The sequence below is a fragment of the Corvus brachyrhynchos genome, unplaced genomic scaffold (genome assembly GCF_000691975.1).
Source record: "Corvus brachyrhynchos isolate BGI_N302 unplaced genomic scaffold, ASM69197v1 scaffold262, whole genome shotgun sequence".
In the NCBI taxonomy this organism is placed as follows: domain Eukaryota; kingdom Metazoa; phylum Chordata; class Aves; order Passeriformes; family Corvidae; genus Corvus; species Corvus brachyrhynchos.
Window position 1 is genome coordinate 726,407 of NW_008236626.1, and position 14,624 is coordinate 741,030.

Sequence of the window (14,624 nt, forward strand, 5' to 3'; positions counted from 1 at the left end):
TGTCTGACAGCCCACTCTGTATCAATGCTCACCTAAATACTGGGTCAGCTTCTGATGGATCTACCGGGTAGCTTCAAGATTACTGCAATACACTACATTGAGTATGATGTTGACTGAAAACCTTTCAAGTGTTCTACATTGCGAAATAAGTATTTTCTTGCAATTACCCAGGAAGTGGCAGTTTTATTCACAAACAGAATTTTTCTAGAGTTCAGTGAAAGATGTATATAAAAACAATTGTTGTGATTCTCTCAGTTGATGGATGATCTACAGTGACCTTCCACATGAATGCTTAGTGATTATTTGAGTGACATGCTTTATTTAAAGAATATAATGCCCTTTCTCAAATGCAGTGTATTGAAATTCTTGCTCACAGTGAGAGAAAGAAAAGGGAAATAGTCTTCCAGTTAATAAGTGAAAATGTGACTGCTAAATGCAACAATTGGAGCCAGTGATTTGGTTTGTGTCAGTTCCGGTTGGTTCAAATAAAGTTATTGTTGAGAATTATTTTCTTGATGAATATTGGGAAACATTTAGAAAAAAAAGAAAAAAAAAATTTTGAAAAAATGTGCTCAAACATCAACAGATGTATAACCCAGGTATCACATACATATGCAAGTTCACACACACATGTAAATTAAAAGATTTTATGTCTTTGTAAAACATTTTAGAATCCAAGAAAGTTAAAACAGTCCATGTATTCTACCTTTGTGCCTACTGTCCATTCCTTAAGTTACATCAACTGTAGTAGTGTTGCAGAGGCTTGGAAATACTCCTTCAGAGAGGTGTGTTCTGTTCTCCTTCAGTTACCATTGTCCAGAAAAATACCATGCAGATCCCAGGAATGCTCAGGAATTTTTGCCCAGTGCCTGAATGCAGTAACTCTGCAGTCAAACACTCTCACTCAGTAAATGCACAACAGACTGTGAAGTTTTGTGTGTGATAGTAATGACTATATGATAGTAATTATGATAGTAATTCTAATTTGTAATCTACGTACAGTGGACCTAAAAATCCAGATTATTTCTAGGTACTTGTGATGTTTTGGAAAAAAAAAAAATCCCCACGACACTACAGAAAGGATTCTATTATCTAGTCTTGTAATTGTGATGTCAGCAATTTATAATTGGGTTTGTACATAATTTTCATTACAAAATTCTTTAGTACATTAAAGTAATAAAATTGTAAGTAGACTGAAAGTGCAGGTGTTAAAAACAAATAAAAAGCCCAAACAAACTGTAAGGCAGGATTTGGAACTGCGTTGAGGTTTTTTGTGTGTTTGTACATGCATGGCTAAAGATGTACTTCTTAGAGTTCAACTGAAATTGCTAACAGGGTCAGATCACTGTTTTATCTTCAGGCAATAGTTGGTTTTAAAATGCATCTCCTTTATTATTTTCTGTCTGTGATGTCAAGAGAAAATAATCATCTTGGTAACATCAACTAAGTAGTGCTTCTACAATGGCACTGAAGTGCAGCAAAGGATTTATCCATGGCATTTGAGCAGCAGGAAGTGTGCAGGAACCATCTCTTCAGAAAACACGAGCGTCTAAGTCATTGCTCAGGCTAGTGAAAAATTAAATAAGTACATTCATTTTCTTTATTAAATGTGTCTTTCTGTGCATGCTGGGTCTGAGATTTTTGTCAATATACCTATATCCTGGGAACTGTAGTAGTAACTGAACCTTAAATCCTTTGCAAAGCTCAGCATATAGTACAGTTTATTTTTTCTCTACAAAGTTCTTCGTGGAAATAACAAAAAAAAAATTTCTTCCACATCAGAATTATCCTCATAAATATCTCACTGGCTTTTGTCAGGCAATGCTGTCATCCTCTCTTATCTTTTCATTGATACTTGGCAAAATAGCGTCTTTCTCTCTTAACCACACAAAACTCTGTAGAAAGTAGAAATTACTCAAAAACCCCCCTATCCTGCACAAGGGTTTTATATTCCTCCTTTGTAATGTTTTGAAGTGCTAATACAGCATACAGAAATTCTTTCAAGTTTATATTCCATTGATATTATGGAAGTGTGGCTGTCTACAGCAAGGTGGGAGAGGGTTGTGCAAGGAGAGTGGTCTGGATGGAGGTGAGCAGGTGGAAAACAGCTCAAGTCTCCAGGCACAGGACTCATGAGCACAGGCTTCTCCTTTGCTCTTGGTTTCTCCTGTATGCACCCAGAGGAGAGGGGCTCTTGCTAAAATACCTACTTTGTAATCCTTAGCTCACTTTGCCCCTTGCAAGTTACAATTTTCTTGCTGATCCTCTTCTGGAGACTTCATTTCACTGAAATTCTTTGGCTTCTTTCAATCCCTTGTTGATTTCTGTATGTTGGTGAATTGAATCAAGTACAAGTAATGCATGACCAAATAACTAAAGAATGGATCCTAATTTTGCTGGGAATCCTGTGTAATGGGAGCACTCATGATTGCTTGTGTTGTGTAAAAATAATTTTAAGTATATGAGCAGACACCAAGGTCAATTTTAGCTCAAACTACAATGACCAAACAATGCATGAAATAAAGAATGTTAGAGTATAACTAATAAACATTGGCTCAATTAAAAAAACAAGAGTTTTTTTCTTTGTCAAGTTAAATTGCATCTCTATGTAAAGTAGCTCACTAATACCAATGAGTTTGTGTTACAAATTGCACTTTTATTGTACCTGTGAAAAATTCCTTTCTCTGAATTTGGCAAAACTGCCTGAATATGTGTGACTTTATTCTGTTTGCTTATCTGCGTCTTTTTTAGTCAGCTTGTCACTTCTAGCTCATGCATCTTCTGTAGCCATGGGTTTGACAGGTTTTGTCCTTGTGGTGCATGCAGTTTTCCCAAAAGTTTCTTTTTTGTTTATAGCTGTTAGTTCATCAGGCCTATGTAGAAATATATAAACAGTATTTCTTTGTATATATTTTCAAATCTGTTTATTATTTCATGCAAATACTCAGCTTCTCTAATTTTCTTCATATGATACGTTTTCAAAGAGCTAACAATTAGGATGTATGTAAATTAATTTTAGCTTGTAAGATAGTAAGTAGAGTTCTAAGGACTGACTGGGATCTCTGAAATCTTTCCAAATTAATCCTTTGTTGAGCTTTTGATGGGATAGCCTTCCTTCTTGGACCAGGGTAAGATAGCAGAGGAGACTGCTGTTGTGCTAAGTTCTTTATTTCATAGTCTCATAGCTTTCTTGAAGGCAGAGTTCAAGGGGGTTACATGATAAGGCCAAGCAGCAACAGCAAACAGGAGGCAGAAAACAGCTTCTTCTTCTAATTCTAGTTTCTTCTATTTTTTTTTTTTCTTACAGAAGTGTGGATTACATTTGTTAATTGACCAATAAGATTAACACATGATTTTAGTTTTTCTTTTCTTAACCTATCCTGGTCTAATTCTAAAAGTCGTAAGCCTTACACAAGTGTTACATAGGTATTACACAGATTTGCGTATACAGTTTCTATCAGCTCTTATTGTTTATGTGAACACTCTATCTAAAAAATGTGAACAGTATAATTCTATCTGTATTTTGTCTAAAGTAAAGAATTCTGTGAAAAGGTAACACTGCTGCAGCAAGAACTATGTTTAAGGTCTCTGCTACAGCTTTTTAATGTTTAAGGCACTTAGTATATATTTCTACTAAAAGTTAAAAATCCGTATTTCTGTTTCACTTTGGCGTGGCTTCATGTATCTCAGTTTATCCAAAGGTTTTAATTCAACCCCTGTGCTTTGGCTTCCCTCTGGGCCTGGGTCCAGAGGAGCTCTCACTCCAACAATCCTTGCCTCCTCTGGTATGCTAAATATATTGTTACCCCATCATGCAACATATATTCTATACAAAGTTAGAAAATTGTGTACAATGATTAATTTAATTATGGGTTGGACAGCCAAGGGCGTACCTCATCGCAGTTAACTCTAGTGCACTGAAGTTAGATCAGTGCACAGTTTTAAGTAGTTAATTTATGGTCATGACAGAGACTAAAGGTTTTATGAAATTGTGCAGCATTCAGAATCTGTGTTTATTAAAAGTATATAGCTGTAATAATTTCTGACATTTTATCAGTTTTTGAAAAATTATAAGAAATTTAATTGAGGAGATATATAGCCCCTCCCAAAATGCAAACATCCTTTGATTCACTTTTTTGGATCAAAGCAATAGCTGCTTAGAAGACAGAATCATATGGCAACTAGCCAAGACCTTCCAGCATGATATGACTAAATTATCAGTCTGTTTAATCAATGCCACATATCCTCTGCTATAATCAAAATATAGCTAGGATCCAGTTTAAAAACATGCACTTAATTTGCCATATCTTGTTATTTGATATTTTTCTGTCCTTTTAAGGGACTGCTGAAGTGATTTACTATGGGTGTCTTTTTCTCATCAAGGTTAGAGATTATGTTGGTGAAACCTGGAATTTATTATTCAAATGTAATTTGTTGACTGCAGCAGATTAATCTTTCCCAGGTTATAGAAATATAAATCTGCTTTGCGGAGTGTAACAGTTAAATTGCTGACATCTGGTAAGAAGCTCTGAGGGAGTTATTTCCATTTTCCTCAGATCTTTATAGGGGTCTTTCCAATTCCTCTTCACTGACTTTCTTATTTATTGCTGTATCCTGCTTCCAGACCAGGGCAATATCATAATACATTTTAAATTGATTATATCCAAATGGTTTAGCTCTCTTTGAAAATGTGATTTCTCTGTTGGTTCCTGAATGTGCTGGGGAGAGCAGGCTATCTCACCTAGCTTTAATATGAGCTTCTGTTCACTTTGTCTTATGATCCTCCTGTTTTCCAAGTGCTTGCATGGAGATAAAGAAATTTCTTACATTTGTCATAGAAGTTGAAAAGTCTTCAATAGAATGGGTCTCTTGTTCATTACAAAAGCCTTTGGGATAAGTTAATTAGAGTAATTCAGCATAAGATGTTATTGCAACACATAGAGTACATAAATGACATGATACTTATTGGTCACACAACCTTCTACCTGTTCTTGTATGTCAGTAAAATGCTGAAAGCAAAGCCTCCAGCATGTGACCTTGAACAAGGTTTTATGCTTTATAACCACCCCCAATCCATGTTTTATGAATAGGTTTCCCTCTCCGTGTGTGCGTTGGACCATCGTGGCTCCTGCCGTTCTCCCTGCGCCTGTCATTGAGCTGTGCCACCCAGCACCGCTGCGCTTTGATGTCTGGTCCCTAGTCACTATGCAAATTATGAATGCTGAGCCTCACGTGGTCCCTGGAGAAGCTCATTCTGGCTCTAGCTGAACTCTGAGTTGGTTCAAAACCAGCAGAAAGATGACTTGATTTCAGCTTGGTTTGGGATGCACCTCTTGAGCATATTGAAGGATGTATGCATTTGCCATTTGCATCTGTTGTACAAACTGCATGCATAATTTTTTTTTTTTTCTTCTGGGAGTGTTTGACTCTTAGATGTAAGTTATGGTAGAAAATAAAATCACACAACTTCAGTTCATCTTGCAAACCTGACTTTCTTTTAGGACTCTTGCTTTGGTGATTAACAGTATGAAAAAGGATGATATTTGACACGTGGGCCACCGGCCACTTTAGTCAAAGAATGATCTGTGTGGAATAGTCAGGAGCCATTGGTGAAATACACTGATGTATCTGGTACTCTTAGTAATAGACACAATAAGGTTTAATTATCAGAACTTCACTGTTACAAGCAGTGTTTTCTTTCTTGAGTAATTTACATTTGAATCTATGTGGACTCCAAGCACTGAAAGATGATATTTTTTTTGTACGGAAGCTGTATGTTTGGCTCCAATACTTTCTCAGATGTGAAAGGTGATGCTAGTGAACACAAGCAGTCGTCCTCCAGACTAAAAAATATTTCTCTTGGGTGTTATGATTTCTTGAATGTCACAGAAAATTGCCTGCTGTAATCACTGCAAATACCAAAGCACTGCCTCTCTCCTGCTGTTTCCAGCTGTGTAGTGCAGCAAGTCCTGAACACCACTTCTTTGAGTGTCCGGGCTGTGTACAAGGACAGGACAGGTTTGCAGCTATGATGCATATGCAGAGGCAGAAGGCTTATCAAGGCATGCTTAGATGTGCTTAACTAGAATCTAGAGTTAGATGTTCTGTAACAAGTAAAACCTGCAAGAAAACCAAGATTTTGAAGGAGTTCAATTTTTTTTATAAGCTGAGATGCCTTATTTATGAATGTTTAGATTTTTCCCATTGTGAGAGAGGCTACATGTCATGTTTCCAGACAAATTGTTGACTGATGATTTTTTCCAAGAAATGCTGGCTTAAGAAGAGTGATTATTATGCACAGTAGGTATAAATGAATTATTTATCAGACATGTTTCTGTTCTCAGTGAAACCACTGTTGATCTGCTTTTCTAAGTGCTTTATTGTAGTAGTCATTTGCACACAAAGCAAGTCTTTACTTAAGTAAATGTTTATCTATCACCATTTGTATGAAAAATGAAAGATTGCAAACAGAATTGATCATGCTGTTTTGATTATGTGCTTCTATTTTTTAATACAAAAACTGTATTTGTCAAAAAAACCTCCAGAACCAAAGAAATAAAATCAGGTGTGGGAACAGATAGGTTTCAAAAAAAAAAAAAAAGTGCCAAAGAAGTTTTCCAGATGATGGGTGGGTAGCAGCAATTGCTTTTGGATCATCCAGATTGTGCTGAAGCATCCTGTCCAGTTTTTACCTTCCCCTGGGTGGAAACCTTTCTGCCTCCCATATTGGAACTTTTTAATTCTTTATAAAAAATAACAAAGAAATACTTGATTCTGGGACCGTCATCCCAACTGATTTCCCTGCTCAATGACTGTTAGCTGTTCAGAGGCATAAAGTGCTATTGTCAGGAATTTTGAGAGGCTTCAGTTTGTGTTTGCTTGGAATGAAAAGAAGTTTTTGATGCCACATTCATGATGAAAGATTTTGAATGCATAAAAAGAGTAGTTAATGAATAATCACACCATTTTATAAAGCTTACATAGACAAGTAATTCTTAGAGCACAGAACTAAAGCAGTATTTTAATCCTGGAACAAGACATTAGAATTTCAGCAGTTTAGGGAATCATGGAATCATACTAATTTAGGTCTTTAGGAAAAGGCCTCTCAGATCATCACGTCCAAGCATTAATGCAGCACTGCCAGAACTGTCTGGTGTGTCAATCTCAGTCTTTCTACTATATGGAAGTAATTCAAATAATGCCATAGGCACTAAAGGAGAGGATTGAAGGCAGTAGAAGGAATTGGGCAAATAGACTTTCATGTATAAGAATTTACCTAGAATGGATAGTTGAAAATGAGTTTCCTGTCCTCAAGTTAGCTCAGGCAAGGAGTCTGCTGTATTTTTGCTGATGGTGCACACCTCTTGTGGTGGATTTGTGACAAGATTAGTTTTGATGTATTTCTTGGTAGATCAGATGACAATGAAGGGAATCAGAAAGTTGGTAGTACCTCAAACAGGCCTAGGGACCAAAAAGACATTAGTACTCAAGCCAGAGAGACATGATGAACTCAACCAACATGGTGACTACTTTACCCCAATACAAAGTAATTAAATCCAAATCAAAATGTAATTAGTACAGGTCTTTTCTCTTTACTCCATGCCACGCATCTGGTTTGAGACAAATTTGGAGGAACATCCAAAGTGAAGGTCCTCTGATAGAAGGCTGACCCTCCCCCACCAGGTTCGGGAAAAATTCCTTGGAGGAAAGTGAAAGAAAGAAAACCCCTTTATTTGAAAGACACAATGCACAATGGGAAAAGAGTAATGCTAAATAATAAAACCCCTTGCTGTGGAGAGAACTTGGTAAATTTTCAGTGGGTGTGGTTTGTTGGTGTCCTTTCTGTGGGTGTGGCTTTCTCCTCCTCGGAGCTGGGTCGGCTTGGGCCCCTCCGGGTCGAGGTGTAAGGTCTCCCAGTGTGTTCTGGTGTTTTTGAACAGTCCAGAAGAGAAGATGAAGAAACGGAAGTCCCAGGAAAACAAAGGAGTTAAACTCTTCGTCTCTCTCTTCCGAGAAAAGGAGCCAAGAGCTGGGGAAAGCAGGAAGGTGCTTGCCTCTGCTCTGCAGCAGCAATCTCCGGGTCCTTGGAGCACAAACTGCTTTGAAAAGTTCGTCTGGCTTTTTTCATTCTCTCACACCCATTGTTAAAGACACAGAAAGGCACAGGAATCATGTCTGGGCATAGAGCGGCTATAGGAGATACACATCATAAAGTCACCCCAAGACAGGTAGGAAGGGTAATAAGTGAGTCTAGATGTGAAACATCAAAAGCACATTATTCAAATTAACAGCCATGAAGAAATCACTCTTCACTCTGCCTTGCTTTTCACTGAATTTCAGAGTAGAAGAACAAAATATGGTTCTGTGGGGGTAAAGAGAGAGAAGCATGGGTTTAGCTCCTTAAGACTGATGCATTCTGGGTGGCTACTACTGCATGTAACCAAGTAAGTTGTAACTTAATCCTCTAGAGATCAGCAGAGACCAAGACTGAGCTATGAATGTTAAGTCAAAGGAAAAAGGTTCACAGTGAAGCTTTCCTTTTAGTGTAATCAAAAAAATTCATCCTGATCATAGGGGCTGCACAGACCTTTTAGGAATGAATGAATATAAACCTTTAAGTCTACAAAGAAAAATTTAAACCTATCACGTTTCTTTGAATAATTCTAAATTACAGAGAGAAATGTGATCCTAGTGCTCTCAGCTCATTCACTTCCACACAAATGAGTGCCATTGGTGGTATTTGGAAGCACTGCTTGTAATAAGGCAAGAACAAAACTCTTCTTTGAGGAGGAAAGGAAAGGGTGTTCCACAACCCCTCTCCCATCTATTCCTGGGGAGCCTCAGGGGACAGGGGGCTCTCCCTGAAGTCTGGGGATGGGCAGGAGATTGGTGCTGGGATGTCAGAGCCCAGCACCCAGAGGTAGAATACTCTCACATGTGGGCATGTGCTTTAACAGAGGGAATTAAAATTAACCTTTACCTTACACAAAAGTGAGTAGCCCAAAAGTAAGAACATAGTAATAGAGAACTGCTTACATTTAAATTAAAGGTGTCACATGGTGCCTTAAAGGTTAAAAGCTACCAGAATTTACAGCTACGCTAATTGATCCCTGCTGTGATTTGTAGTTCTACTAAACAGCAATGTAAAAAATCCAACCAACTAAAGAACAAAAAAAACCCAACAAATGAAAAATCCCACATTCTAGAAAACTGTCAGTTGCTAAACATACATGAAGGGATTGTTTAGCCAGGCTTTTTCACAAGCTGTCAGGCTGTAATAGGGAATTTGGAAAAGACAGATAACTCTTCCTCTGCAAAGTTGATTTTGACTATGAACTTTAATAAAACAATTTGCCTCCTGGGCATTTTCAGATTGTGCAAAATCTCTTTTCAGCTAAAGTACTTACTCGATATGCACAGACACATGCAGTGATCTCTGAGATGGAATGAGTTAACTGCAGACAGGGACACAGTTTTTAAAGCACAGCATGATGTCGTTATTTTCCTATGCAACCACAGTAATAAAACCAGACATTATGGGAAGAATATCTTTGTTGCTGTGAGTTGTAAAGAAAAATGTATGGTATTACTTCAGTGAGGGGAGAAAGGGAGCATTGGTTGGTTGAGAACGAGCAATGGGTTTCTGAGCCTGTACATGTCATGCAAAGGGGAATGAGGTGCAATCAAGTGCTGTGATCTGTGAACCAGTCAGGACAAGGAATGAGTATGAAAGAGCTTTTTCTTCCTTGCAGCATGATACTCAGTTATGATGTAAATGGTGATTTGTAAAGCTGCTGCAGGAAGTGACAAATGGTAGCGCTGTGGTTGTCAAGGGGTTCGTTAGCACGTACGTGTGTCAGCTGCAGGAGAAAGATCAGCATTCCTTGTTCTAATAGGGAAGACTTCCAAGAACTGTCAGCTGATTTCTGATAGCTGTAAGACAATTAAACTAAATCTAGGACATCGTTGGGAAGTTGAAAAAGTTGACATTATGCACTGTTAAAAAAACTTAAGAGAAACTTGACACCAGTCAAAACCTGAAACCAGCAGCAGGACTTGGAGAGAGCAAAAGTTACAGTCTTAGGTGGGCATTCAAAGAATAATGAAGTTTGTAGTATCCCTAGGGACTAAAATAACGTAACAGGGGTCTGCATGTCAGCAACTCACCTGTAGTCTTTTCCCTTTAAAGAATGTTGGGTTTTTGCATCATCTTCACCTCAAGAAGCATTTTTCCCTGTTGTAAAAATAATTAGTGTGAATGACATGCCCATGGATGTATAACAGGAGAACAGACTGCAAGAGAAAATCAGCATGGATTTCTCCATGGTAAAAACAAAACTTAAACAGCTGAAAAAAATGAAGACTTATTGCCAAGAAAGTTTACATGTCCAGAAAAATACAGCGGTCATGGGTATTTTAGAATGTTGCATAGCTAAACACTGGCTGACTTGTGAGTATGTGTGGATTGAGGTGGTCTGGAATGAGACTGCACCCTTCTGCCCTCTCCAGGTGGGAATGTCTGAAGTACGGTGTGCACAGTGCCAGAGGTTGTTCTTGGAAGGAGGAGAATGGGGATGCTGTCTGTTCCACACATGAAGTGGTGAGTGTAATTTGGAGTTAGTAGTGGTTGTGGAAGAAGGCTTTGCGGTCGGTCTTTTGTCCCTGCACAGCATTTCAGCAGTCTTTGTTAAAATGAAATTTCTTTCCCCAGCGTAGCTTTGTAGATGTGAAAACACCAAGAGAGTTCAGGTAATTTACTAAATGAGTACAGGCTGAAATAAGAAGCTTTGCTTTTTCCAGACAGGAATGTGTAATAACACTGAAGGAACTGTTTTCACCAAGGGTCAAAAATGATAATGAACTTTTTCTCCCACTATCTCTGGAAATCTTATAACTTAACACAGATGCAATGCCTGGACATTTTCCCAGAAAAGCTCAAGTAAAATTATTTATTGCCAATAAAAACAACATAGTGTTATTTCCCTGCTGTTGTTAAATTTAGGATTGATGGGATGAATAAAGTCGGGGTATTAGAAACTTCCTATGCCAAGATGCAAACTGAAGGAAGAGTTAATTCCAAACCAGACTGAATATTTAATGGTCTAAGAAAATGATTTTACTATTATAATATACAATAATCTGAAACAGGACAACTTAAATACATTCAGGAGACCACTTTGGAAGGGAGACTCTACCACCTATAAATGTAGCGTAAATCCATTAGAGGATTTTCACACCACAGAGTACATCTTAAAAGGAGAACTGGTTGCTTGCTGGACTCAATTCCAGGAGCTTAATGTACGGCAACAGTAATAAAAAAAGAGAGGTTGGAATCATCAAAAAAATACTGTTTCATTCAGTCTGTACCATTTGTGTTGTGGATGTTTCTCTGCTTTTCTTAGATTTTTACCTATTTCTTGATGTACTACTTCTAGCCAACTTTTTTTCACCTTTTCCCTAAAAGCAAAAGTTTTCCCTTGATAGTAGAGAACTTCTGCAATAGTTACACTGCAGTGCCTGATGGTTTATTCAGCTTCATAGCTGTGAGGAAGGTAGGCACATATCGTAATTTTATCTTGCTGTGTCAATAGGTTGAGTAATACAAAATGTTAATATATATTCTGAGAGGTTCTTCATTTTTTCTCATTATTTGAGACACTTGTGCAAATGCCTACAAATTTTTGGGAATTGGTATTCATTCCTGCACAGACATCCATTAAAATTTCTGAAATCAGTGCTTCCTTGTTACAAGGAAATAAACACTTCTTATCATCAACTTCTGTGGAGTACACACAGGGATGTGCTTTCCTATTGTGATGTTTATTCTGAAACTGATGAATACTTGCAATTTACTATAAATATTTGTGGAAAACAGAGTTTCAAGGAATTAGAACAAAACAAAGCTTACATATATTTCCCACTTTTTTCCTCTACTATTTGAGATTTACTTTGAAGTGTGTCAGTCTTTGAGATGTCCAGACCGAAGAGCCTTTGTAAAAGTGCCAGTTAGTTTAATATCTGGAGTCCCCAGATATCCAGCTTAGAACCACAGAGGGTTACTGACACACAATGCTGAGTGCACTCCATATGACAGCATCAGGCCTAACATGCACATTCATAAAGATGAAGCGGTATATGTTCCAGAAACAAATTCCTTATTTTACTCTTCCAGTAGTGGAAGATACATTTTCTAATAGCTGGTTATCAGAAGAAGTTTGCTCACTGAATTACATTAATTTTAAAACTGTAAGCATTTAACAATAGCTTTGAATGGACATTATAAATTAGTGCCAGCACCCCCTTCGGCTCATAATGAAAAGCACAGTGAAACTTGCATGAGGTCATGCTAGTTCTGCTTTGGGTTTTCCTTTCAAAATTGCTCAGTGGAGAAGTACCTCTGTGGCTGCATTTTATAGGATTTCTTATGCATAAGAGCAAAGCTAAAACTGACTTTTCAGGAAAGCACAGATTCACTTAAACTCAACTTTATTTTTTGCAAAAGCTCAAAGAGCACAATCTGGAGTCTTTGCTTCAGTTGCTCATGAGCTCTACTGCTTTCCAGCTACGCCCTTCCTCAAATCCAAATTCACTGACATTCATCCCGCTCATCCCCTATGTTGTTTTCCAAAATCATATAGAAAGTTTGTGATGCCTCCTTTAACTTAAACTTCCATTGTAGCAACACCTACAAAGAACTGAGGAAGCACATTCCTACCTGTTACACTTGTTTAACGGCTTGCGTTGCCTGAATTGCTATTGATTTTAAAGCAGGATGTGGGTTGCTATAGCAATCCTGTACTTGAACATTCATAGAAGAATACCACTAAAAAATTCTACAAACTTAAGTTGCTAAGCTAAAACTTTCAAATACATGTTTTAAATTGCATTTCCAGTGATGATTCATTTCAGTTGTTGTTAAGTTGATGAATTCGTAAAATCAGGGAGCTGTGCAGTTTGTGCGTGTGTCTGACCCAAGATGCTTTCTCCCTGACTGGAATGCTCATAACAAAGAGAAAAAGGATCAATTTCATCCATGTAGTCTCAGGGCAAACTTGTCACTCGTGGAATAACAATCTGAAATGGGTGACAGTACTCACACCAGCTGCTTGACATCCAGGCAGGTGTAGGAGCCCTAGGAAATGTCATACCGTCAGATGCATCTTCAGAGAACGCAACTGGCTCAAAAGCTTTTAGGCACAGCCATCACCCTGGGCCATGGCTGACACCCCAGGCCATGTCAGCCCCTCGCTTGAAACCATTGCTGAGCTGTCACTTTAATAAATGAGTAGCCACTTTGTTTTGATCAGCATTGTCAGGGCTTATTTCAAAAGTGATTCTGATTCCATCACGCAGCCCAGCCCAGCCAAAGTCAATTGGTACAATTTCAAGGTGAATTTATTCATTCTTTATAAAAGTTCTATGCACGCATATATGAAGACAGTTGAATAAATTGAAATAAATAGACTTGGAGCTGCATAGTCTCCTGGTAATTGAAATAGTTTCCCCTCAGTGTATTTGTAGTAATAATGCTACCTTTATGAAGACTGGACTGTCTATAGATGGGAAAGTGTGGAATTATCATATTGATAACATATTTGGAAAATGGAATTGAGCCTAATATGTTGAAAAGGATAGCTGAAAGTTGTCCTTGCCTTCAGTTTAGCACTGAAGCTAAAGTTAGATTAAAGCCTACCATCAAATGATGCTTTATAATTAATCCCTTCTTCAACTTTAACTTCTCTTTTGTTTTTAATGCAGGTGTTAACTTTGAGAATGGAGAATCTAATTGGTAATACATGGAAAGTTGATTACTCCAAAGCATGCTGTATGAACAGCCTGTTTTGTACAACCTAAGGATAGGAAAAAACAAGTGGAAGAGCTCAAACCTGTACTGTTTTGACTTTTTTCTTGTTTGGTTGCTGTATTTATTGGTAGATCAGATGAGAATAAGTGTTGAAATATCAAATGTCCATGATCGCTAGTCATAATCTTTGTTTCACTCAAAAAAACCCCAACCCTTTCAATGTTGAAAATATTTTCTGTTATTCAGAAGAGGACTTAAGCTGAAAAAAGGGCATAAAAATATTCTTGCTTTTCTACAGGGAGGAAAATGAATAGAAGTGAGGGAAACAGAAGGCATCAATTAGGAAGCAACAGTTCATTACTCAGGTGGCTTTTCAAAGTTGGCAAGTACATCAGCTATCAGAAGTGCAATTCTGAGTCTCTTTTCCAAGTGCTCTCAGCAGATGTTGCCAGGGCAATGGAGGTTTTGGAAACTTTTCAAAGGAGGAGTCACTGCTGTTTTGTTATTATGCTTCTAAAACAAAGCCCTCCCAAAAACCAGAGTAGTTATCATGGCCATAAGAGATGATATTCATCCTTTGCTCCTTGGTCTGCTCTGATGTCACCAAGAGCTGTAATGGTGTCAAGCTTCCTCTTTGGGATGATGATCCCTTCCCCTATGTCTTGGTAGATGGCAACCTGGCTACAGGTCTGAGGGGGGGATGGGGATTTATCCTTTGCTTTCCTTTCCCAGGAAGGAAGGTGTGTGGGACTGGTCCGGGCTGTAGCTGCTGCTCCACAAGCTCTCATGTAGCAGGGACTCAGATGAAATTTGTGTAACT